Source organism: Aotus nancymaae, unplaced genomic scaffold (assembly GCF_030222135.1).
Source record: "Aotus nancymaae isolate 86718 unplaced genomic scaffold, 86718_ANA_hifiasm-v0.15.2.pri h1tg000048l, whole genome shotgun sequence".
Lineage (NCBI taxonomy): Eukaryota > Metazoa > Chordata > Mammalia > Primates > Aotidae > Aotus > Aotus nancymaae.
The window spans coordinates 20,829,785-20,857,303 of NW_026988462.1; the positions used below are offsets into that span (position 1 = coordinate 20,829,785).

Consider the following 27,519-nt stretch of genomic DNA (forward strand, 5'->3'; position numbering starts at 1 on the left):
TATTATTATTATGCTTATTTTATAGGAGAACAAGATCAACTCCAAAGACTTAATTACAGGGCAGAAGAAGAGGAAGAAGAGATCTATAAAGTACTTAAAGGTGGCAGGTATGTAAAGATAAACTAAGCATTTATCTATACCTTCTCCTACAAGATCCGTAAAAGCAGAGTTAGGAATTGGCCAAGGACAAGAGGTAACTTCACATTTTGGGAAGATGTAAAACCAGTGGAGGAGTGGTAACTGATGTAGGAGAGTGGAGAAAACTGAGACTCAACTGCCTGGAGAAAAGATTGCCCAAAGAAACAGGCTGATTCCCTTCACAGAACCTTAGAAGGGCTTAGGAAAGAGAGGCCCCTGGGACTAGAAAGAATGAGATTGGAGCTGAACATAGGAGACTTGACTTAAAGTCTATCCAAGGAGAACTTATGCCCTCGACTCTCAATCTTATTCCACATTGCCTGAACTATTTCTTACACACTGTCAGGAGACGTGGTTTATTCTCAATAGTAGATTCAGTCTCTGGCACAGCAGAGGGTCATCTTGAGGCTCTTTGTTGAAAGTAGAAGGGTTAAATTAAATTCTACTGGATGAATTGAGAGAGACTCCAGCCCAACCAGCCCTCTGCACCCAACCACCACTCAGAGTTGGTATCCAGAATTTTGAAAGCCAGGTTTTTATACTTCTGGACAAACTGGATGGTAGCAAAGAAAATACATATAGACACTGATGTTTTTGTTTATCATAAATAAAATTACTCCACAATGCAACCTTAAAAGTCTATGAGCCTTATCCACTTGCACAGAGTTTCTAAGCAGGTTTTTATTAATTCACAATCAAGCTTCATTATACATTGAAGGAAAGCCTCTAACATCAAAGATAGAGACAAAGCAAACATGGAAACAATAATTTGGAGGGAACATATGCAAAGAAGGATGTATAAGAAAGAATCAGAAAGATAAGAAGATATCGCATTCATGAAACAAAACAGAATACCATAAAAGGAATAAAGAAGAAGAAAGAGTTCCTGAAACTTTATATATATATGTGTGTGTGTGTGTGTGTGTGTGTGTGTGTGTGTATGTATGTGTGTGTGAATATATATCCATATAAATGTATGTTCTGTGGGCTGAATATGTGCTCCCAAAATTCATATGTTGAAATTCTGTCAATATGATGGTATTAGGAGTTGGTTCCTTTGAGAGGTAATTAGGTCACAGTGGTGGAGCCCTCATACATAGACTAGTGCCCTTATAGGAAAAGATGAGACAGCTTGCTTCCACTCTTTCTTTCTTCTCTCTATATGAGGATACAATGGTAAAGTAGTTGTCAGCAAACCAGGAAGCAGACCCTCATGAGGCACTGGATTTACCAGCATCTTGATTTTGGGCTTCCTACCTTCCAGAATTGTGAGAAATAATTATTTGTTGATTAAGCAACCCAGTCTATTGTATTCTGTAATATTAGCAAATAAGAATATTAGTAAATCATCTCATGAGTGCTAATATAAAATGAACAAAAATTCCAGAGAAAGAGAGAGAGAGAACCTATATGTGCTGAGAAGACAGAGAATAAAAAATTATCAAACAAATAACAAATGATTATTCAGAATTAAAGAACTTAAATTTCTAAATTTAAAGGAGACCAAGCCCACCATCCTAAGTGATTAGCATCATGAACAAACAAAAGACCAAAAAAGATACAAACATTATGAAATTTCTGAACACTGGGGCTAAGAAAATAATTTAAAAGCTCCTAGAGAAGAAAAGAAAAACAGATTAAATATAGAGGGCTATGAATGATAATTACATTAAACTCTTTAGCAACAGCTTCAGAAGCCAGGCCAAAAAGGAGAAAAACTGTCAAAATATGAGGAAAAATAATTTTCACCTCAGAATTGTATACCAAGCTGTGAGTTTGTATACATAATATTACTTTTGAAAATGGAATAAACATTTTCAGATTTGTGAGATGTCAAATAATGTCTCACAAAAGTACTAGAGGATGTGCTCCACTAAAATAATAAAACACATGAAAAAAGAAGACAATTTCCAAAAACCTTGAGGATTTCACAGAGTGGAGTAGCAAAGGGAATTCCCGGGATGAAAATAGGAGATTGAAGACTGAGAGCTGTGTACCCAGTTAGAACAATAACCAGTCCAAACTGGAGCAGAAGGACAAAGGGATGCAGAAGAAAAAGGAAGACCATTTGATATATTTATGTAGACAACAGTACTGAGAGAGGTTGGAAACTAGAGAATTAGTGAAAGGAAAGCATATGTAGAAATAAAGCAATTATTAACTCCAGAAAGACAAAAGTTACATTTTTCTTTAAAAAAGAAAATACAGATGAGCATGGTGGCTCACGCCTGTGATTCCAGCACTTTGGGAATCTGAGGTGAGAGGATTTTTTCAGCCCAGGAGTTAGAGGCTAGCCTAGGAAACATAGTGAGACCCCATCTCTAATAATAATAATAATAATAATAATAATAATAATAATAATTAGCAATTACCCAGTTGTAGTGGCACACACCTGTAGTTCCAGCTACTGGGGGAAGCTGAGGCAGGATGATCACCCAAGCCTGGGAAGTAGAGGCCACAGCAAAGCGCAATCATGCCACTGCAGTCCAGCCTGGGCAACAGAGTGAGACTTTTGTCTCTTAAAAAAAAAAAGAAGGAAATACAATAATAGTAGTGGTGATCTAAGCAGTGATCAATATTTATCTAATCATAATATTCTAAAGTATAATATTTTAAAGAAGAAACTCAGTTATAATTTTATTGGGAGAATAAGGTAATGTTGCAAGAATGCTAAAGCCTTCTATATAGGAAATCAATAATAATAACATATATAATCATATTTCTTAGGAATATGAAGATAAATATAAAAACCACTAAAATTATATGAAATGATTCATTCTCAAGAGAAAAATTCAGGAGTGATATGGGTAGGCATAGGATTTTTTAATTTTTATTTTATTAAGCTTTGTAATATTTGACTTTTTAGTTTCCAAAATATCTATATATATTCTGCAGAAATACATACATACATATATATATATATATATATATATATTTCTACAAATCAATAAGAGAAAACTCACTAGAAAAGAGGCATACAATTCACAGAGAACATTCAAATAGCCAATTATGGGTAAAAGTTTGCTCAATTTTACAGGTAAACAGAAAACAAATTGAAAATTAAAACAACAATGAAATATTATTTCACTTCTACCAGAATGACAAAGACCTAAACTTCGACAACGACAGATGTTGACAATGTTGTGGGAAAATTAGAATCATATCTTGTTTGTGGGCATGTAAATTATTCTACTTTGGGAAACAATTTGGCAATATCTTGAAAAGTGGAAGATAAGAACATATTATGATGAAGCAGTTTTACTTCTGTCTAGAGTGATTTTCCCAAAGCTTCCCTGAGGAAAAGAATCACTCAGAGTGGCTGAGTGGAAGACTTGTGAAACATACATCTTCCCAGTTTTATCCCTGGAGATTATGGTTGGAAAAGGCTGAGATGAAGCTTGGCATTCTATCTTAAAGAAATGTTTGACTAAGTACGCAAAGCTGTTAAGCACGCAAAGCTGTTTGTTGCAGCATGGTTTTAAAAAACCATAATTTGGAAATTACTTAAATATTTATGAAAAGATTTATCAATAAATTGTGATACAAGGAAATAATTTTGAAATAAACTAAATACATTATTACACATGTATTCATTAACATGGATAAATCTGGCTGGGCATGGTGGTGCACATCTGTAATGCCAGCAATTTGGGAGGCCAAGGCAGGTGGATCACTGGAGGTCAGGAGTTCGAGAGTAACCAGTCCTAAATGGTGAAACCCTGTCTCTACTAAAAATACAAAAATTAGCTATGCGTAGTGGCACATGCCTGTAATTCCAGCTACTTGGGTGAGCTGAGGCACAAAAATCGCTTGAAGTCAGGCAGTAGAGGTTGAGCCCAGATCGAGCCACTGCATTCCAGCCTGGGAGACAGAGTGAGACTCCGTCTCAAAAAAAAAAAAAAAAATACTGAATTAAAAAAAATTACAAAATGAAAAGTACAGCATATAATGTATGCAAAGTTTAAATACACAAATAGTACTATATAAAGTACTATTATATATTAATTTTAATACTGCGTATACTATTTTTATAGTACTCTTACAAATATTATATATTTATGTTGCATATATAATATAAAACAGTAGAGGAAAGTGATACATTTAAACTTCAGGAAAATAAAGTTTCAGGAAAATGAAGCCCCTTTTCTCTAGAGAGAAAAGGGGCTTCAATTCTATGTAATGTTTATTTACTGACTAAAAAAGATCTGATACAAATATAACAAAGTTGTGCATTGCGTACACAGTATTATTGCTTTTTTCTCTGCTCTTTTTATGTTTTGATTATTTTGTTTTAAAAAGCAAAAATCAAGTAGGCTTAAAAAAATGTCAGTGATTTGTACAATGTCTTATTATAATGGAAGCCACATGTATTTTCAAAGTCTCTCCTCTTTCTTTAAGAAGTAGAAAAGGAGTAGATAGAAAATCAGTGAATTCAGTGGAGGAGAATATTGGAAAAAAAGCACAGGATGTTGCATTCAAAGTCCTGGGTTCTAATCCTGGAACAGGTATTTTCAAGTTATATGACTGGGGAGAGTAATTGCAGATGGCCTCACTTTTTTCAGCTGTAAAGAATAGAGACACATTAAATACCTTAATGTAGGTGGGGCACCTCTCAGTGCTTGGAATGTGGTTGCTTATCTGAATTTCCTTCTTTTCTTCTTTCCTCCTTAAACCGAATAAACAACCATGTATCTAAAGAAGGCGGTGTAAGTGTGCAAACTGCGCTGTTCTTTGAAGTTACATCAAATTCTAAAGCGATAAAAGGTTATTTGACCGATCTCTAATTGTATGGTTTGTTCTCATATAAATGCTCTTTGAACTATAGAAATCCAGGTCTGAATGACATACCTGTCTTCTCAGAGAAGAGTTGTTTGATTTTCCTCGCAAATTTTACCTCCTAAACAAGGTGCCTGCGTTAAAAAACAAACCCTTAATCATGCACCTTTATGCATCTTCACATGAAAGATTAACTTTCCACTCTATCCAGTTCTACTGAACCTCTCAGTGTTTGCTTTACCCTCTATGTAGTTAAGTTGTTTAAAAGAACTGCCATGAGATAGCACACCTGTTAGAATGGCTGTTATTAAAAAGACAAAAGATAAATGCTGGCAAGGATGTGGAGAAAAGGGAACCCTTGCACACCGTTAATAGGAATGTAAATTAGTATACCATTATGAAAAACAGTATGGAGTTTCCTCAAAAAATTAATAATAGAATTACCATATGCTCCAGCAATCCCACTACCGAGTATATATGCAAAGAAAACGAAATCAATATGTAGAAGAGATATTACACTTCTGTGTTTATTGCAGCATTATTCACAATAGCCAAGACATGGAACCAATCTAAGTGTCTGCAATAGATGGGTAATTAAAGAAAATGTGGTATGTATACACAGTGAAATATTATTTAACTATAAAGAAGGAAATCCTGTCATTTGTGGCAAATGAATGAACCTGAAGGACACCACGATAAATGAGGTAAGCCAAGCATAGAAAGGCAAACACCACATAATCTCACTCATATATGGAATCTAAAAATGTTGATCTCATAGAAGTAGAGAGTAGATAGAATAATGGTTATGAGGGTCTAGGGTCTTTGGGAGTAGGGGTTGGGAAAATGTTGGTCAAAATATGCAAAATTTAGTTAGGAGGAATAAATTGCACAAGAGATCTATTGTGCAATAATGTATTAAATTCTTGAAAAATGCTATGGAAGTGGATGTATTCTTATCATAAAAATAAGTATGTGAGGTAATGCATACATTAATTAGCTTAATTTAATCATCCTTCGATGTATATATACAAAAACATTATGTGGTACATAGTAAATACACACAATTGTATCTGTTAATGTAAAAGCAAGAGAGAGAACTGCCATGAATGCATCTCTATTTTGACTTGTTAAAATAGAGAGGAAAAGTTGGTTGACTTTATTTCTCATCTTGACTATTTGTATTGTCAGGACCATGTGGTATGGTAGAAGCTTTTAATGGAACTGTGACTAGGACTGCTCATTTGACAGTTAATTGGAAAAAAGAATAACTTAAAGCAGGACACTATTGAAAATTGATTAAAGGTTTAACTGTTTTTTAAAACTCCATATATAAATGTGCATACTTGTGAATTCATTGGTTGGTATGATGGAGCCAAGGTCTATCCTTTGTGTGTGACTCTCATTGCAGGGCCCAGGATTCTTGTGCACATCACATTGACTGAATCCTTGATAATTTCCAGCTTGGGATTCTTTAAAGTAGAGCAAAAAGTTAAAGACCCCTGGAAAGCAATTTGAGAGAGCACAACATTCTCTTAGAGTTTTCCTATTTTTCTCTTCATTTTATAATTCTCTATAATTTCTGAGCATTTTTTTCTTTTTGAGATGGAATCTCTCTCTGTCATCCAGGCTGGAGTGCAGTGGTGTGATCTTGGCTCACCTCAACCTCTGCCTTCTGGGTTCAAGAGATTCTTCTGCCTCAGCCTCCCAACCAGCTGGGACTACGGGCACATGGCACAATATCTGGCTAATTTTTATATTTTCAGTAGAGACAGAGTTTCACCATGTTGGCTAGGTTAGTCTTGAACTTCTGACCTCAAGTGATCTGCCTGCCTTGGCCTCCCAAAGTGCTGGGATTACAGGTGTGAGCCACTGCTCCTGGCCTTCAGAGCATTTTAGAAAGAAACTTTACATGAACAAGTCTCTTCAAAGTATTCATCTTAGCTTTCAAAGAAACATCTGTTTTAGAACTTGTATTTAGAGGTTTGTGTAATGCCACATTAAATAATATAATAAAAACTGAGATCACAAGCCTTGTGAATATACACAACTAATCCTTTTGTTTTTATTTTTTAAAATTTAGAGACAAGATCTCACTAAATTTTCCAGGTTGATTTCAAACTCCTGGGCTTAAGTTATTCTCCTCTCTTGGCCTCCCAGAGTGCTGGGATTACAGGCATGAGTCACCATGCCCAGTGCACAACTAACTCTTGACAGACTGTACCACCTACCTGGGGGAGAGGAAATGGATGGGCATAGTAGAGAGGGACCTAACATTCAAGAGTATTCTGCATACTGTCAATAACTGCTGGAGGGAATAACGCATAGAGGGAATGGAATGTGTAGTGAATCTGATAAATTATTTAATTAGAGGTTGGTTAAGACTGCTTCTATATTTTCATCTATCTGGGTATAACTACAAATAAGAACCGAGAGCCTTTAACAGTTGAAGTGATCAAAAATATACTTTCTCTGAAGTACAACGAAGCTTGTGTAACTTTACAGACATAAATGATTTTAAACAAATCTCCACTTTATGCCGCATGACAGGGTAGAAATGTTCATAATCGCTTAGAGGAGAAGATAATGTTTTATGTGTCACTGGAGGAAAGTGTAAAACAAATATTTTACAATTTTTCTCTAGCCTATTTATTGTTTTGATTCGACTCAAATAACCCTTTTTTGTTGTTATTGTAATAGACTTCCTAATGCATCTTCTCAATCGCATGGGCAGATACACAGAACTTTATATGCATGAATAATATAAGTTGATGTAGCAATATATTTTCTTTGTTTTCACTTTATGCATATGGCACAAATCCTAATAAAACTAGACTGGAATATATTACAAATTCATTTGGTTAGGATTCAGTTACTGAGGGAGTGAATAAATATATATGATTTAAATTAAGAATGTGCAGTCCATTACTTTCATGCCACCTCTTCTACTTTATTTTGACTTTTGCACTTATCATGTTTTATTAACATTTTGAAGTCATAAACATGAGTAGAGTGAAAGTCATATCCCAGAGTTAAGGTTAGAGGTGTGTTATATGTTGGAATATGGAAGTCCTGAGAATAAATGCAGAGAAACTTATTCTCAGCATTCACTTGAGAGTATTGCCATGTCTGTGGTGCTTTGAGCTTTCCTTTGTCGACAGTGTGTACTGATGATCTAGACAAGTGCATTTCAGAGTAGTCAGTAGACTGCTGTATTTAATCCATATTCAGAGTTCTTAAAAATACCCAACTCCAGGCACACCATGCATGTATTAAATTTACTTCTCTGGAGGTAAGGCCAAAGAACCTGCGTTTTAAGTTAACCCTCCTATTGATTACCAATTCTTATACAAAATAAAGTTTGAGGTTATTTTAGTTTGTGTTCCTTAGGAGAGAAGACTTGGTTAGGGTAGTTGTAATCATGGCACATGATTTATGGAGGAAATGGTTTTCAGAACAATCTGTGAGGTTGAGAGTGAAGCAGGATGGAGAAGAGGAAAATATGGAGCGATGGTGTGGTCTCAAGTAAAATGGATCCGCAGGGGGCAAACTGTGAAGTTGTCCCCCTTTGAGGCAAGGGCGGCAGTATTTAGTACCTTGAGTTCAGTCAGTCCCATGTTGTGGGATGCATGGGGTTAGGAGGAGTGGGAGATTGATGCAGTCCTTCCCTGGTGTCATGTTGAACCCCTACTCCTCAACAGGGATGCCACCAAGTTCAAGAGGTTAAAAAAAAAGACCTAGAGCTAGCAAACAAGACATAGGGTTTTTTGAGGGAACTTACAGGGCAGCCTAGTCGTGATGGGTGGACAGGAGAACCACTACCACTTGTAAAAGCATGCAGTTTATATAGCATTTTCACATAGCACCCTCCCCCTAGCAACCTCCATTTAGCAACCTTCCTTAACCTGGCAACCTTCCTTTAACCCAGAACAAAGGGCCTCAATCCCCTGTGCAGCCTGCATTCCACAGGATGGGCCAGGGGTTCAGATATTCCTCATAGAGAATGAACCTCCTGGTTGGCCACTCCTGATTTCATAGCTCAGCACTCCAAACACACAGTCTTCTTAGACCATCGGGTCATTTTCAGGTTATGCTTAAGTGATTGCTGTCAGGTGTGTCTGTCGTACACCTGGTGAGGCAGTTCCTATTCACAGAGGGTGATCTTCAGAGAAGCGGGTGAGCAACTGTGTGTCCTTGGCAGCCAAAACTCACAGCAGCTGAGAGGTGGATGTTCTGGTCTGGTTAAGAAGGGTTAAGGAAGTGTGGGTGGGGGATCAAAACAGCATCTTCACAGTCCACCCCTGCTCAGGTCCACCTGCGTCACATATGAAATTCACTTCAAACATATGGATCCTGAGATCACAACTTTTAGGGAAATGTAATAGAAGGGTTGATGGGATAAACTGCAACCCCCTCTACTGCTCATCATCTCCCCACTTCTGATTCCCCCTACCCTCAGTTAGCACTTCTGGCTGATGTCTAGGTGGCTTGCATTTTGGTTTTATGTAGTCTTCATCCCTGCAGGGTCTGAGTTTCCCAGTTAGCATGCCTTTGTGAAACTGGGGTTGTCAAATTTGCCCATTTATAGTAATAAACGGGCACCGATGTACCAAGAGCTGTACCGGCAGATGGCTAGACATCTTAATTTATGTTCTCATTATTAAGTGACTGTTCTACTTCCTCAGGACAATGATGGTTAATTTTCCTGGCCATAAGAATAGCTCCTTTTTCTACCTAATGGCCTATTACCATGAAAAGCCCAATGTGACTAGGTGGCAGTCATTGCTTTGACTTCAGTTGGAGCTTTGCTGTATCCTTTGGGTGGGGATGTTCCCCTTCTTGAATTCAGAACCTCCAGACTCCTAGATCTTATACATATGGGGGTGAGAAACACAAATTCTTCAAGTGAGTCATCGGAAGTGAGGTGCATGGAGCTATTTCTACCTTTCCACTACTTTCATACCTGCTCAAAGGTATTCTATCTATTGAAGACACAGCACTACGTGATGGACCTTTGTTGAAGAAATGTACTAAATCCTGCAGAATAGCACCTATTCTCATAGGATCTTATCTTCAAGCTAGTGTCTCAGCTACATCTTTAAGAGGTGGGTTCGTCACTCTGTTTAGATGGTAGCTTCTTTATGGTGTAGAAAGTGGTAGGACTGTGTGCCCTACATATAGAAGCCCATTGCCACACCTTGTAGCCATAAAGTGGGTCCCTTGATCTGGAGTGATACTACATAGATTCCATTACTGTAGATCACACATTCTGCGAACACTTTGATAGTGGTGCTAGCTCAGAATGTATGGGTGACAAGGGCAAACCTGTGCTGTTTGTCAATCCTGGTTAGAAGGCTTTACTTCCCTTTCCAGGATGGGAGATGTCTGATGCCACCAATTTGCCAGTAGGTAGTTAGTTGGTTTATTTGAGAGATGTGTGTATTGTATGCCCTGGTAAAGGAAATCTGGGTGAGGCACCACAATTCATTCTGCCAGAGACCCACTGACCTTTTGTTTCAGAGTACAGTTTTAACCAGATTTAACACAAGGGACTCAGTTTGATCATATTTTTGGATCAATTTATTGATTGCATGCAGGCTATTTGATTAAACCAAAAATATGACAAATTAGTTGAATTCATAGTTATTTTCAGTTCAGTTTGAGTAAACCCAAACTAGATCTATTATTAGACCAGATAATTCAGTAAACACAGATGCTAGATATTAAATATTAGCCAGTTAATAGGGGCAAATGTAGAGAGTCAAACTGAAAATCTTAGCTGCTAATCACGAAGAAAAAGCTCAGAAGCAAGAACTGCAGAGATATGGTGTGGCCAAATGAGGACCTTTTTGATTTTGAAAATTGCATTTTATAAAGTATGTTTCTTTAAAAAGTTACTGGTCTATAATTTTGGAATAGAAGGAAATAATTACTACCTTTATTGCTATCAATTGGGAAATTACTTATAAATTTTAAAATACAGAATAATCACAGTTATGGCGTCTCAGAATTGGGAGGGCTTAGATCCTTACATACTTCTTTCTTCCAGTAAAGAAACTCTGTTTATTATAGGTTGATGGTTAAATAGCTTCAATTAATCATGCGATAGAAAACCTAGTACTTCACAAAACAATCTACTTAATTTCTTTTAAACATTATCTTTTTACGACGGTAAGGGTAATATATTTTATAATAGAAAACACTTGGACTCAGAACTAGAAAGTAAAAAAGCACTTTAAACCCCATATTAAAAACTGTTGCTATTTAGCATTTTGTTTTTCTTTTCAATATTTTTACGTGCTTTAATCTTCCACCAAAGTAGTTGCAATCATGTTACGTATACAGTTGTATGCCTTGCTATTTTTTACTTTAAATTATAATAAAAGCCTTCCTATGTTGTTACAGATACATTTGAAGCATCTTTTACAATGATGCATAACATTCTCTCCTGTGGTTCAACCACAATGCTGCTTAATCATTCTCTTCTGGTTAGACAATTAGATTATTTCCATAGGCTAAATTGCAGGGTGACAGATAATTTACCTATATATACTTAAAAAGACTCCCCCACACAAGATTGCCTTCTGAAAGTTATGCCATAATATTAAGACATGATGGATAATTATGTCTTTATTCTTCTGTGAATCCTAATAAGCTTCATGCTTCACTTTCAGTTTGCATATAATTCCCCTTGATAATGTATATGCAAGGTAAAAATGGAATAATTTCGTTTTCTCTGGTGTCAACACATACTTCAAAAGCATAGGAACTTGTTTTTCTTTGATCTCCTCTCTTTGAAAAAGCCAACATGTCCTCTTTGCTGTACTTAGTTTCTTTCTTTCTTTCTTTTTTTTTTTTTGTAGGACTCAATTCTGTTCTTCAGTTTTTTCTTTACCTTTGGTTTTCAGCAATTTGTCTATTATGTTCCTAAGTTTGGTTTTCTTTGTTTTTTAAAAATTCTGTTTGGGTCTTTTTCAATCTGTTAGTGGATACTTATTATCAAATTTGGAATATTTGCCACCATATTTCTTAAAATTTTTTAAAGAAATTCCAATATTTCTCTCTTCTCCTGTGACTTTAATTATGTGTGTACTTGACATCAGTTGGATATTTGTCTCCTTTAAATCTCATGTTGAAATTTGATCACCAGTGTTGGAAGTGGGACCTGGTGGGAGGTATTTGGGTTAGGGGGATGGGTCCCCAATGAATGGCTTGGTGCCTTCCCAACTGTCACCATGGTAATGAGTGAGTTCTCCTCTTAGATTCCCCCAGAGCTTGTTGTTAGAAAGAGTCTGGCACCTCCTCCCTATTCTCTTCTTCCCTCTCATGTAGGTTCCCCCTTCCTTTCCACTATGCTTGAAAGCTTCTTGAGGCCCCTGCCAGAAGCAGATGCTGGTGCCAAGCTTCTTGTACAGCCTGTGAATTGTGAGCCAAATAAACCTTTCTTTATAGATTACCCAGCCTCAGGTATTCCTCTACTGCAATACAAAATGGACTAAGACAAAAAATCGTACCCCTTGATATATTTCTATAGGTCACTGAAGCTCTTAAAAGTCACCTTTTCTTTTCTATTTTTTTTTTTTTTTTTTTTTTGAGATGGAGTGATCTGCCTGCCTTGGCCTCCCAAAATATTGGGATTACAGGATCACTCCTGTAATCCCACCACGCCCTGTAGCCTCTTTTCTATTTCTAAGATGGGATCCAGAGTGGTTTTTTTTCTTTCAAATATACTCTTACCAGTATTTCCTTCCAATGTAAACACTTCACTTCTGATGATGAACAATTTACTTATTTTTAAAATAATAGCCATCACATGTTTTGGTAATATTTGTTTTTCCTTTTAGTTTGTCAACTCCATGAGGGAAGGACTCTGTTTTCTATTGAACTGTTAACAAACAGTACTGTGCCTGAACATGGTAGATAGTCATTTGTTAAATAGTAATATTAACTGATATCATAACTAATCTTTATCAAGAGCTATGTACTAACAGTCCTTCTAAGAAACATGTATTATTTTTAAAAAATTACTTTGTTTCGTATATAGTCATGTGTTGCTTAATGACAGGAATACATTCTGAGAAATATGTTGTTAGGTGACTTCGTTGTTGTGTGAACATCATAGGGTATACTTACAGAAACCTAAGTGTTATCGCCTACTGTATACCTAGGCTGTATGGTATAATTTATTGCTCCTAGGCTACAAACCTGTACAGCATGTTACTGTGCTGAATACTGTAGGAAACTGTAACACAATGTGAAGTATTTGTGTACTTAAACATAGAAAAAGCAGTCAAAATACAGTTTAAAAAATTAAAAATGGTACACCTGTGTAGGGCACTTAGCATAAATGGTACTTGCAGAATTGGAAGTTGCTCTAGGTGAGGCTGTGAGTGAATGTGAAGACCTGGCATGTTACTGTAAGCTTTATAGACACTGGACATTATGGCTACATTAAATTTACTAAAAACAATTTTTCTTAAATAATAACCTTAACTTATGGTAACATTTTTACTTGATCAAATTTTCATTTTTTTTTAGGCTTTTGACTCTTTTGTAGTAATAGTTAGCTTAAAACACAAACATGTTGCCCAGCTATATAAATATTTTGTTCCTTTATATCCTTATTCTATAAGCGTTTTTCTATTTTAAAAAATTTATTTTGTTTTTTACCATTCAGACTTGTTTTTGTTACAAACTAAGACACAAACATTAGCCTAGGCCTACATGGGGCCAGGATTATCAATGCCACTGTCTTCTGCCTCCACGACTTGTCCCACTGGAAGTTCTTCAGGGGCAATGGCACTCATGGAGCTGTCATGTCCTATGATAACAATGCCTTCTTCTAGAATACCTCCTGGAGGACCTGCCTGAAGCTGTTTTACAGTTAACTTTTCTCTTATAGGTAAGTGTACACTCCAAAAAAGTATAAAACTACATAGTAAATATGTTAACTAGTAACAGACATTTATTATCATATCGAGTATTATGTACTGTGTATGATTATATGTGCAATACTTTTATACAACTGGCAGTGCAGTAGTTTGTTTACACCAGCATCACCATGAATGTGTGAATCATGTGGTATTGTGCCATGATGTTATGATGCCTATAATGTTACTAGGTGATGAGAATTTATCAGCTCTATTATAATCTTATGAGACCATCATGGCATTTACACTCCATCATTGAGCAAAATGTTATGTGGCACATGACTGCATTTAATTTTTCTTCCTTTGACCCTTCAGGTATTGGTTTTTGGCAGGAGCATTTCCCCCACAACATATCGTAGGTGACTGAAGAAAATGTCTAAGTTTTGAAATTCCAAGAGACCTGGAGAACATGGACTTTCCTGGAGATGTGGCTACCTGAAAAAGAAACGGTATTAAGGATGTGGATTGGATCTTATTTTTCAAGGGGTGGACTGTGTGAGGAAGGGTCATACATCAACTTAAGGGAGGGAGCCAGTGAGATGGGGAAAGCTGCGTGAGGCATGATACTCTCCGTAGCCTGTTAGAGCTTCAGACACGTTGCTGAATTTGCAAAGTTGATGAATGTAATTGCATTTCTTGTGGAAAACAGTGAAATATTTTTGATCTGTACACTGACTTGTGAGAGGGCAGAATTTGGATGTCAGATCCCTATAGAGGAACTGAGAGCACCCAGAGGAATTAAGGTCAAGAATTCACAACAAACATCAGTGTTACCTTTTTTTGGGGGGGGGGGAAAAAAAAGAAGCCATAAAAATTATAGGGAGGGAGTTTCATTCACAGGTGCTATAAAGTTGAGCATTTTGATAAAAGTTGAGCTAATATCCAAGGGGCAGAAAGGCTGTATGTGTTATTTGGGTCACATTGTCTGACAGTACTCATTCAGGCATGTGGTCGTTGCTGGGACTCAAAACTAAGTTAATTAATTTGGTACTCATGTTTGAACTCATGTGCTTCCTGATGTCCAGCTCCTTCTCATAAAACAAAATAGAGAAGAAAGGGTCTCTACACACATGTAGTTATTTGAGAGCCTCCTGTAGTGGGCCACCAGATAATATGCCATAGCATGTGTCTTAGAAAATTAGACTAATGGTCAGTGCTAGTTGTGGAAGAAGCTCTTTGTAGAAAAGCACCACTGGCGAAACACAGACTGAGAGAGATAAAGTCTTTTTAAGTGCCACTTTAGCCACCCTAGATACCATAGTTGGTAAAACTGATCTTGGAAGAGGAAAAGATGCATACAAAATTGGTTGATCTGAGGGAGTAAGACCGAACAAAAGTGGCAATCCAGGGTAGCAGCTCAGACATTAACAGTGGGAGTTGATATGGGAATGATTATGTTCCATGTCTCCATTCCCACCACCAAGCTATCTGTATAACAGGAACCAGGGAGGAGGGGAAGAACAGGTACCTCTCACCATTGGTGAGGAGATGGCCCAATGGTGGCCCAAGCTCTCCAACAAAGATTATTCTCACATCTGTGATTCTCTTGTGAGAAGCTTATCTCTCTAACATGTGTAAGCACAGGAATTTATTTACCTCTTGCCCTTTGGAAGTCTTCAGCATTGTGTCAGGTAGATTAAGAAAATATTTAGACTGCCTCAGATTCCATGAATCAATTGCTAGGTTCACTTGTGGTTAAGGCAGCCACCTTGTTACATGCAGGTTGTCTCTCAGGAGGTTCCAATAAATGAACATCTGGACAGAAGTAGCAGAAGTGATGAGCTCTTCTGGATTTAAGAGAGAATAAGGTCTGGAAACCATTACTCTTTTATCCAGAGAGAAGTAAGACCACTTGTGGGGTTGGGCCTAGGGAAGAAGCCTCAGCCATAAATAAATATGGCTCTTCTCACCGATTCTTCAGGATGAGACGTTGTAGTGAGACAGCAGGCGTGTTATTCCCCTGAATTCCAGAGTGAAAGTGTAGGGCTACTCCATGTCCCAGAAGCAGTGGATGTAGCCATGGTGGGCGTGGATATTTCCCAGAAGCAGTGGATGTAGACATGGTGGGCATGGATATTTCCCAGAAGCAGTGAATGTAGCCATGGTGGGCGTGGATATTGCCCAGAAGCAGTGGAGGTAGCCATGGTGGGCATGGACATTTGTCAGGGTCTTGGTTCTCTCAGAGGTGGAGGAGCAGGAGGCAGGCCTGTGGGCTGGAGAAAGGTGTGTGGGAAAAAATGACCTCTCTTTCTGTAACTCTCAAGTTGAGCTGACTTACTGAACTCACAGTATTTATGAGTGTCATTGGCTTTCTCATGGGAAATAGTGCAGGGTGAAACTGAGATGGCAGACCCCATGAGGAATGGAAAAGCAGACAGGTCAGAAATAAGAAGGTAGTCTCAAGAACATGCTTTTCCTATTCATAGAGCAAGGTAGGCTGCCAGAAACCTAATGGATGGGCTATGTTGTCTTATTTATGTGTAATACACTTTACGTTTATGGAATGGCAATGGGTTTTGAGATTTATGACTAACAGAAACAATGTGAAAAGCACCATCACCACCAATGATAGCAATACTGTTATTGAAGACTTTTCTCCTTTGCTTTACTCAGAGTACTCTTGATAGGGTTCTACTTGAGAATATTATTTAAAGATTTAGTGCCCAGAAATACATTGTAACTTCAAAGAAAATTGATGTTTCCTCTATGAGATAATTAAAATGAAATGCCAGAATGAAATGAAAGTGAAATGACAAGAAATGTTTCCTTTCTGTCCTGGTTCAATGGATGCTGAGAGCCAAATTTGTTAATTATTTCTAGTAATGTTATCGTCTTCACAGTGAGCCTCACTTGTTGGCTACCTATAATTTTGAATTTCTATTTTCCATTTTATTAAGCTTGTCTAAATAACCTTTGTTGTAAACAAATAACAAATAACAAATGAATAACAAAGGTTATTCGCAAATCCCAATTATTATTATAATTCACTACTTTGGGGATATAAATAGATTTGATAAGTGAAATTACTAATAACTTTATTAATGATTTGTGGACTCATGTATCACATGTGCTCATCATAATAGCTTAATTTTTACCCACTTGATGTCAGAAGTAAGTTAATTATTTTGGTATCCAGTTTTAAACTCATGTGCTTCCTAATTTTGATTACAGAACTAAAGTCAATGATGTGAATAGAAAACATGGTAAACATTTACATTGTTTGCCCATATGCATGATATATTAGATTCCTTATTTCCCACTTTTTAATTTTTTTCAGATGATTTCTGTGTAAACTGAGAAATTACATTTTCTATTTATCCCTTTCCTTTTTATTTCTTGTCCAAAATAGATGCATTTTGTCTGTTACACTTAGTTCAAGAGTAATTATTTTTCAGTTCAAGGTGACAATTTAATCTATTTTATTATGAACGAATCAAATTTCCCAGGCAGTGTATTTATTTGGGGACTTAATATGCTCCATCGACTGCCAGTGTAAGATTCAATAGTTAATTTATTCCCTTTGAGGAATTGCATGTCCACAGCCTCTGGGGTTTGCACTGAAACACTCCTTTAGGAAGGTTTAACATGGGACGACATTTAAAGATAAGACATATTTGCAGAGCTGGAGTTTCATTGTAACATCAATTTGATTGAGTCGTATTATATAAGCAAAGGTTATTTGCAGAGTTCCCAGTGACAAGAATAGCATTATTCTGAAATTCTCTCTTGATTTGTGCCGCACACTTCCCATGGGAATTTGGGGCTCATGTTCCTGTTCCCTTCAGGGAATGCGCAAGGGTATGAGACTCGATTTAGAGTAGGAATCCCTGAATGAGAGGTAGACATTTTCTTGAAAAGGATGGTAAAATCTGGAATACTTTCAAAAAATTGATGGAAAGCTAATTTGCCCTGTTAAAGACTCTCCTAAGCAGACAAACAAATGAAGTTGCAAGAACTTATGAGTTAACCATCCAAACAGAATTCTTCAATACCTCCCCTAAAATTTATATACCTGCTTAGCCATGGAAATTCTTACTGCATAGGTTTTTTCTCTGTATCTACCATTGTCAGAGTAAGGATGTATTGGATGAAACAAATGTAATTGATTGTATTTCCATCAGACTTTCAAGCATGTATACCCATTACTTAAATGCATTCTAATAATCTAAAAGTAATAAAGGTCACAGACTCCACTTAGATGAATTAATATCACCATTTCTTTGATCCACATGGATCTGTGTCGCACTTTGCTGGCACAGGACTCGTTCCACTGAATGGCATAATTGTAGGTCCGGTATCTCCAGTATTTCTTGGGCACATAGAAAAAAGAAGTCATTAATTGTACTAACTGGTATATTAATTAGGGCTAATTACAGTGACCTTTTCCAGATTACCTTCTATTGCAAATAAAAATTCCCTATGAGGACCTTAGATGTAAACTTAGGGACCAATGACCCTGAATTAAATACAAAGTCAAGTTAATTTAGCTGAATATAAGATGTAAATTCAGAGTATACCAAACTGTACTCTGTCATGCAAGGTTCACAAAGCAGAGAAAGGAGACAGTGGAAACTGTTTTGTTTCTCATTTGGCCTTTGCTGGGTTTACTTTTCTTCTGCTGATCCTGTAGGCACCTATGGGAGAGAAGGGCTTAGGACCTGGAGGAGGAGACCTGGGTTTGAGCCCAGCTCTGAAATTTATTATTCATGTGACTTTGAGAATAACTTTCTGAGTCTTAGTTTCTTGACCTGTAACCTGGAGACTTAAACTTTTTTACTATTGGAAGGCCGGGAAGATTAGATGTGTATAAGTTTTTGTAAACTAAAATATGTACTAGCCATATAAAGCATATTAATACTTATTACATAATGACATTAATTTATGTCTTACAAGATATTCTGATAAAATTTGGGAGAGCAACGCACCAGATTTATTTCTTTAAAAGGTGTCCTGGATGCCTATGGTGGTAAATAAGTAATGACGATAATAAATAAATCCAGGAATTAAGTATTTATGTATAATACTTTACAACTTCATTTGGTGGAGCATCTTTCATGCCAACTATATCCCCAAACAGATTACATTCAATAAAGACTTACAGTGATAAGCAATAAATACTAGCAGTGAGAGACAGACATTGAGATAAACAGGCAGCATAAAGTGCTTTTCAGCTAAATTCTGAAAAGAAATGAAGAATTTAGGGGTGAAGAGACCCAGCAGAATTGTCACAACAGGCAGACACTATTGGAGATAAAGTTCTCACACTCAATTTTCTTTGTGAAAGGCCTGAGGCATGAAGTCCAAGGTCTTGAACTTCTGCCTGGGTCATCTCGCAGGCAGCAGGTCTTTACTGTGGGGAAGAAAAAAAAAAAAACACGATATTAATTCTGAGAGAGGTGAATTCCAACTTCTTGGAGATTATGAAGCAGGAAAATCTTTTGTAAATGGCTTTGCTTTGATCTATATGGACCAGAAGGGAACTATGTATTGGTATTTTATTGTCCATAAGCTACCCAAAAAGTGCAGCTGCAGCGTTCATCACTAAAAATCAGCTGGAAATTTGATTTGCAGTCTAGAGAAAGGATTTTCAAGTTAGTTCAGGATAAACTGATTTCTGACTCTTCCATGAGTTTGCCTTTGGCTCAGCCAGTTTTGGACAATAGATAAGAGTGACTTCCTTGTATGTTAATTTGACTTTTTAGTAGGCATGTGGATAACAGAAGCACTCTGAGTAACACCATGTAATATGTGTGTGTGTGTGTGTGTGTGTGTGTGTGTGTGTTTGTATCAGTTCTCACGCTGCTAATAAAGACATATCCAAGACAAGGTAATTTATAAAGGAAAGAGATTTAATTAACTCACAGTTCCACATGGCTGGGGAGGCCTCACAATCATGGTGGAAGGCAAATGAGGAGCAGTGTCACGTCTTACATGGTGGCAGGCAAGAGAGCTTATGCAGGGAAATTTTCCCTTAAAAAACCATCAGATCTTGTGAGACTTATTCATTGTCATGAGAACAGCATGATTCAATTACCTCCCACAGGTGTCTCACATGACACAAGGGGATTATGGGAACTACAGTTCAAGATGAGATTTGGGCAGGGACACAGCCAATCCACATCAGTGTTTGAAAGACGAAATAGTGGCATACACAGCAGCCTCTTGAGGAGAGTACTAAAATGAGTCTCTATTTCTCTATCACACTGACTGAAATTGGGGAAGATAAGAGTGGGGTAAGGTGAGCAAGCTCAGAGACTAAGGAAAGATTTCTTGGTATGAGAAATTTTGCTCAGATAACCTGAGGAGTGTATAAAGAAGAGTTGTTGTATTCTATTCACAAAGGGTTTTTGTTGATGATGGCCTGATTGAAAGATGAACTACCACCTGCCAATGAAAGGGAATATTACAAAATCATTTGAAACCTGACTGTCTGATGTTATATTGAGTTGTGTTGAAGTTGTTCAACTTCAACAGGGTACTTTGGCTATGTGGGCACATATTGACAGCTTTAAGGAGGGCTACTAAAGTGTCTTTCATGGTGCTAAAAGCACCTCAAAATGAGTAATTTATTTTGAAAAAGCATATTAAGGTAGAAAAAAGAGTAGAAAAAGTACTTCATCTAGAAGCACTGATATGAAGAAGAGATGAAATACATGAATGAAGAGGTTAGTGCAGAGTAGCTACAAGCGCAAATTGGTTTCACAGTTGCTTCTGATATGGCCAATGAAAAAGATAAAGAATAAAGAATCAAGCTGTCAGAGCAAGTCAGCTCCTTAAGGGCAGGTCTCCTGTCTAGCAGCACACAGTATATCCCAGGTGCCTAGAATATGGTAGGCACATGGTAGGTTCTCACATTTTGCAGTAAAAATAAATAAATATATACAGGAACTAATGGTATATATTTAGAGGGGAGTTGCTTGACATTAGTTAGACTCTTTATTATTTTAGCTCCAAAACAGGGGTTGTCTCTGACAAAATTTCCTCTTTTTTACAGTTGTCTTCGAGATAGCTATCTTTATTTGTGATGTTCTTTCCAGGCTAAAAGGTGCAGGAGAGATGACTCAAGGGACAGAGGGATCTGAAATTGTTACATTAAACAAGTTTCCCAGGCAAAGCAAGAAATAGCCTGGAGTCTGCTCCTGGTTACAACTTTAATCATTACATACAAGCTGACTGCAAATGATGAACAAAATACTTTAATCTGGACTTCATCACGTTACGTTTGCAACTTTGGAGTTCTGAATTTGTAATAAGAGCGTGAAAGATTTACCTGCAATGCCAGTCTCATTGAATTCCAGTAAATCCAAGAAAGAATGTGTGGCTTCATGGAATGGAGCAAAGAGGTAAAAGACCGGGTCAGGCAGGGAATCAGGCATGGGGGAGATTTGGGTGGGTGGGAGTGGAAGAGCTGTTCAGGTTCCAGGAAACAGAGCTATTGGAATTTGGATGAGGGTTTTAAATCATGGTAAGCCCTATCAGGAGTCATAGGTTGATAGCAATCAATGAGTAAAATCACTTCATGTGTTGGGAAAAGAAAATCAAGCAGACTTCTGGAAGTCTGTGGTCTTGGACGCAAAAGGAAGCTAAAGCTACAATAGTCATGAAGGCAATGGAAGTGAGAAAGAACTTTCAGAAAATTTGATTTAAGACAGATAGGGGACTGGGTCCCAGGAATTAGGTTATGAGAATGACAGCACCTCTCAGAAAATAAGGTTTGTCTAATTATTCTGATATAAGGATTATTACTTATCCAGACTATTCTCATCATGCAGATGGAGGACCTGGTGCCCCAACACTACAGGCACAACAGCGTGGACATGGATCCTCTCTGCAGAGCCCTGTATTCAGCCAAAATGCCTAGGACAGTGGGAAGTGCAGGAATGTTCTTGTGCCTGTTTACTTGTGACAAGATCATCAAGTTTCTCAGCTCAGAGGGGACACTGAGAGTGGGGGAATGGGTAAGATTTTGCTGCTAAAAGGGAGGAAAAGCAAGAAATGAGGAAAATGACAGAACCATCTATTCCAGGGTCAACTCTAACATATATTACAGGAGAATTGTATTTCTTGCAAATAAAAGCAGAGACCTTCTGATGTTGTTTTTTACTTTAACGTAAGAGAAATTCCATTGATTTTCCTAATCTAGCTCTTAAATACACACAAGGAAGGTGTCCTGAGTGAGGCACTCGTAAGAAGTTAACTAAAGTCATTTTCAGATTTAATGATTGCAAGTGTCAGAATGAGTGTGACTTCTCTTTAGTTCTTTAAACAGCACTTGCAGGTGTTCTCTGTGGTTAGACTGGCTGCCCCAAATTACCCAGAAGTGAAGCTGCGTTTTTGGTGATGCTCATGTCTGATCCATGACCTCCATCTTTTCTTTTTTTTTTTTTTCTCTTAAGATAACACAGCACATTTGAGAATGCTTAAAATATTCGAGTGGTGCTACTGGCTATAATTAAGTTCTTTCAGCCTTTCCATTACAAATTCTTCTTTCCGAGGTTTAATATCTCAGAGACTTTTAATCCCATTGGGCCAAACTTAGTATAGAGGCTGTCAGCAGAAATGCAAATTTTTGTGCTCAACCCTAAATATTTCCAATCAAACAAATCTGGTTTTTTTCCCACTCATTATAGCATAGGTATAAGGAAATAGGTTTCAGGCACTTTTAAAAAGCAAGAAAAAAGTAATCTAAGCACAAAATCTGAGAGAAATGCATAAGAATGCAAACCTGTCTAGTTTCAGGGTAGGTTGGCAAATATTGAAGAATTCCAGCATCAGAGAATTTTTACCTTGTGTTTTTTAGCAAAATTCAAGATGTAGCCATGAAATAAACTGACAGCATATTGCTTATTGGTTTGAACTTTTGTTTTTTTTTTTTAGGAGAAATCCTTGTTATTAGGAGAAATCCTTGTTTCTTCTGTGAAAATTTAAGATGAACAATTGATTCCAGTATACTCATATGACTTGGGCTATGATTGAAATATTTTTTCTTTTCCTTTGTGTCTTGAAGCTAATTGAATGAAAATCATTTGTAACATTGGTTTATTCAAAATGGTTTAAAAATTAAAACTTTTTTATTTTTTGTTGTGGTAAATAATGTATAACATAAAATTTACCACCTTAGCCATTTCTAAGTGTAAAGTTTAGTACTGTTAACTATATTCCTGTTGTTGTGTAACCTATCTCCAGAACTTTTCATCTTGCAAATCTGGCACTCTGTACTTATTCTGTTTCAATGAAATTGACTACACCTGGAAACCTCATATAAGTGAAGTCCAGTAGTATTTGTCTTTTTATGATGGGCTGATTTTAATTAGCAGAATGTCCTCAAGGTTCATGTGTTGTAGTGTGTGTCAGAGTTTCCTTCCTTTTCAAGGCTGAATATTATTAACATTTGACTTTTTGGATGCTTATTCCATATTGTCTTTATTTTTTTACTAAGACATAACAAGGTCTTCTACTTAAGAAATAGGATCAAAAGATTCTATTTCTTAAGTAGAAGACCTTGTTATGTCTTCAAATTATTTTGTAATTATTAAAATTCCTCTTTCAGAGTTTTAACTCATTAGTTTAAGGCTACAGGTCTTTGAACTTGGCTTTACTGCTTAAGAGAATGAGCATCTTTTTTGAAGCCAGTTTTCTAGATAGTGAAAGATGGACCTTCTAAGGTCCCTGGCAGTCGTTGTTTGCCCTCAGGTCAGAGCAGTCCTAATCATGTCTATCCTTGTCCCTGTTAGCATTGTATTGCACAGCCACTCCCCACACTGTCTCTTTGGGGAATTTTTCTCTCCAATATCACATTTCTGAGTATTTCCATCTCTTTGACACTTCTAAATGTGGCTGTCATGTTCTCATCTACCCCTAAAGCCATTTCTATTGTGTTCCGTAGCCTTTCTTCTCAGTTCGTCTTCTACTTTCTTTTGCCTCCTAGAGCCTCCCTGATACTTCTTGTTTTTTTTCCAGAAAAGATTAATGTCTTCAAAATACATGAGGCTTCTTATTCCCTTTCTCATTGAGCTCTGACCATTTGGTACAATTCCATCCAACTTCACCCCTCCAATTTATGGAGTACTTCTGGCTGTCAGACTGATATGTTAAGACAATCGAACACTCCTTGCATTCTTGAGATCAGAGGCTAGTGGGCAGATGAATATGCAGACAATTGCAAAGCACTGTAATAGATAAAGGGGAGAGAAGAGCCCTGTGGTTTCTGTGAGGAGCACAGGTGAGGAAGAACTGCCCTATGTGGGAAAATGGGATCAGATCTTATCAAGAAGGTGGCATTTAAAATCAATATTAAAGAATGAGTAGAAGTTAGCTGGAAAAAAAAATTATGGTTTTGACCTAGTCTCTCTCCAATTATTCGATTATTTGGTAAAAATATTCTTTGAAATGCCCAGATCCCAAATTCCTTCTCACCACAAAGACACACTGGATACAATCAGTAACTTCTCTCAGGTGCATTTGTTATTTGCCATCCCTTGATGCTGCTATATTTTCTACAAGGACATTGTGTTTCAAGGTCTTCTGAGACTGAAATGTTAAAGAATCCTGATGGATCTGAAAAGCTGAATTCTGATGAGCAAACATGTTATAAATTGTTATTAATCATTTACCTTTAGATACAAACCAACCAAATGAAAGCAAGATTTGGTAGGGGCAGGGAAGATGACAAGAGGGTATGAGGAGCTTGAGAAAGGGATGGCTAGAGATTCACTGGTGGAAAAGTAGTGGTAAAGTTGAAGAATAGGGAGTTTGAACAAGTGACCTGATTCTCTCTAGAAAAAAGAATACATCCTGAGTATTTTATTTCAACAGTGAAACTTTAAGAGCTTTTCATACTGGTCTCTAATCAGTTGCTACTCTCTTCCCCATGTGGATTCCAAGCAAGTTGAGAAATAAAGCAAAGAGTAAATATGGAATTTAAAAAAGTTCCTCTTGCCACTAATAGAATTCAGATTGGATGACAGAGCTTAGTTGATTTTGAACCTAGAACTGGACAGACTTGCTCCCCACTCCCACATTTTGGTGTCACTTGACTAGGATAGGTCAGATACGTTCCCAAATTCTTGTCCAAATTTAGCAAGCACACTTGCCATTCCTCTTCCCCTAGACTGCAGTGAGGAAGAGGGCAGGAAGAGACTGGAGTGACACCAACATGTTTGTTTCATAGAAGGAAACATAAGAAATAAAGAAGAGCAGAGCATTCCCCTCCAACAAGTTATTCCACTTAATTTCTTTCTTCTTTTTCTACACTCGAATTCAGTATTAGTGTAGATGGCATTGCCTTTCAGTTCTTTTATGTTTAACTTTTGTTTTGCCCTGTGATTTTGGCACTGAGCTTCCTCATAAGTGTGACTAGCCTAACTCTATCCCTATTTGATTGCAGAAATCTCATCTTCAGTTGTTTTTTTTTATGGAGGGACCTATTTCTTGAAGCACTATACAGAAGAGGATGGGAACAAGAAGTGCTAGAGTTGTTGGTGCTGCTGCCAACTTCTGCGTTGGCACCATTGAGCTCTCTGTGGTTCAGAGGAGGTTGAGTCTGTCAGGTGCAGTGCTGATATGCTTACATCTTAGCACAGTGAATGAGAGACAATGGCTTGTTTACTTGGTTTCTGCACTGCAGTATGGCTGCCGTGTGTTGAATTATTATTGCATTTGTCTTAGGGAGACACCTCCCTTGCTGTTCACTTCCCTCTATGTAACATCACCTCTGCGAGGTTTACTGGCACTGCAGGAACTGAAAAAATGGAGTAAATGGCTCTCTAGAGAAATCTTCCTAGTGGGTGTGAGCCACCTGGAGTCTGTAAATGCTCGAAATTTTGTTCTCAACAACAACAAAAAATCAATGTAACTTAGAAATATAATGAAAACAACACTTTCTTCTGGTGGGTAAAGTTGGATTGGTGACAGGTGTTCTGATCATCAGGTTTCATAACCTGGATTGATTTGTAGAGAAATTTAAAAACCATCAATTGTTACAATGCTATGAATATGTAAGAATACCAGGAGAGGGTATTCTAATCTATATGAAAGCCAATGCCATCAATGCTAATTTGTTTTCTGTTTTGCTCATGACACAACAAAGCAGCTGAATATAGTTTTTGCTGTTGTTGTCACTCATCTTTCAAATGAAAGAATATTGGTAATTTCAACATCATACTTTTAAAAAGTAACTTCTGCATAGAAGGTACATATTGGTAACGCACACAGAGCAGTGCCTGGCAGACAGTGAGCACTGCATGAGGACTTTGTTAAATAAATAAAGTGTTAGAGTAAATTAAACCACCTTTGCCAAAATTCACAAATGACTTAGTATCAATCATTTACAATCCAGGTAATCTTCCCTGTAAGCTGCAGAGCTCTTCTGGTACTCTTCTTAGTATCAATTAAATATCATTCACAAATAGGCTTCTAAAGTTATCCAAACTTAGAAACTAATGTAAATGTAAGGAAATTATAGAGAAGCATAACGAGAATTTATATGTTGATTAACAAAGGATTATGGTAAGTTAACTGAAGGCAAAGTGATTTAATTAATTTGTTTTTATTTATTATTGTTATTTTTTTGAGACAGGGTCTGCCTCTGCTGCCAAGGCTGGAGTGCAGTGGCGTGATCTCAGCTCACTGCAACCCCCACCTTCTGGACTTCAGCCATCCTCCCACCTCAGCCTCTAAAGTAGGTGGGACCACATGTGTGCACCATCATACCTGGCTGTTTTTTAAAAAGCTTTTGTAGAGATGGGTTTCCCCATGTTGCTCAGGAGTGTCTCCAACTTCTGAGCTCAAGAGATCTGCCCACCTCAGCCTCTTAAAGTGCTAGGATTACAGGCGTGAGTCACTGCGCCTGGCTATGATTTAATTTATAAACGAAAGATGATACCATTAATTCTAGAAAGGATCACTCCTGGTCAACATGGTGAAACCCCATTTCTACTAAAAATACAGAAAATTAGCTGGGCACGGTGGTGCGTGCCTGTAATCCCAGCTACTCAGGAGGCTGAGGCAGGAGAATTGCCTGAACCCAGGAGGTGAAGGTTGCGGTGAGCTGAGATTGCGCCATTGCACTCCAGCCTGGGTAACAAGAGCGAAACTCCATCTCAAAAAAAAAAAAAAAATTTGTCAAATCTAAGAACGTAAGAGAACAATGTGTGTTGTTGTCCTATAATAGATTTCTCTGTGGAAATTGGTCCCACCACTTTGGGTCCATGCATATATGAAACAAATGAGCCAAAGGCCTTAGAACCCTGAGGTTTGGCTAATTTGCCCATATTTATACAATGTATAGAGGTTGTTTCTACTCTGTGTGAGGTTCTATACTAGTAATGTTGTAAACACAGACCGATATGAGGAGAAAGGAGATGGTTTGTAGTCTACTGTGTTTTGTGAAAGCATTTTGAAACATTTTTAGTTATATCATGTCTAATTGGTTCTTTAAAATCTCTTCTTAAAGGATCCTGAAACTTAAAGAAGGGGAATGCTTATATTTTCCATAAACGAAAGTGGTGGTTCTATGATAACAGGAATCATTTGAAGATGTGTTGTTTAGAAGGCGATAAAAAAGTTCTGATGAGAGAAAACATGGAAGAAGGGAAAGGCATAAAAGGTCAGTTTGAGAGTGTCCTGCCTACCAAGGAGAAATTAGATTTGGTAAGAGCGTATTTCGACTTTGGGAGGC

The 27,519-nt window shown here is 37.3% G+C and overlaps 1 long non-coding RNA gene across 2 annotated transcripts; it reads left to right on the forward strand.

The window, feature by feature from the left end:
* The first annotated feature begins 25 nt into the window (after positions 1–25).
* Positions 26–27,519, forward strand: LOC105712353 (uncharacterized). Of its 2 annotated transcripts, XR_001106298.2 has the most exons (5): positions 26–107; positions 14,157–14,290; positions 20,879–21,184; positions 21,614–21,799; positions 27,295–27,519. It is a non-coding gene; the product is annotated as an uncharacterized LOC105712353 (long non-coding RNA). The 2 variants fall into 2 exon arrangements; XR_001106299.2 differs by lacking the exon at positions 27,295–27,519 and having other exon boundaries at positions 21,614–21,929.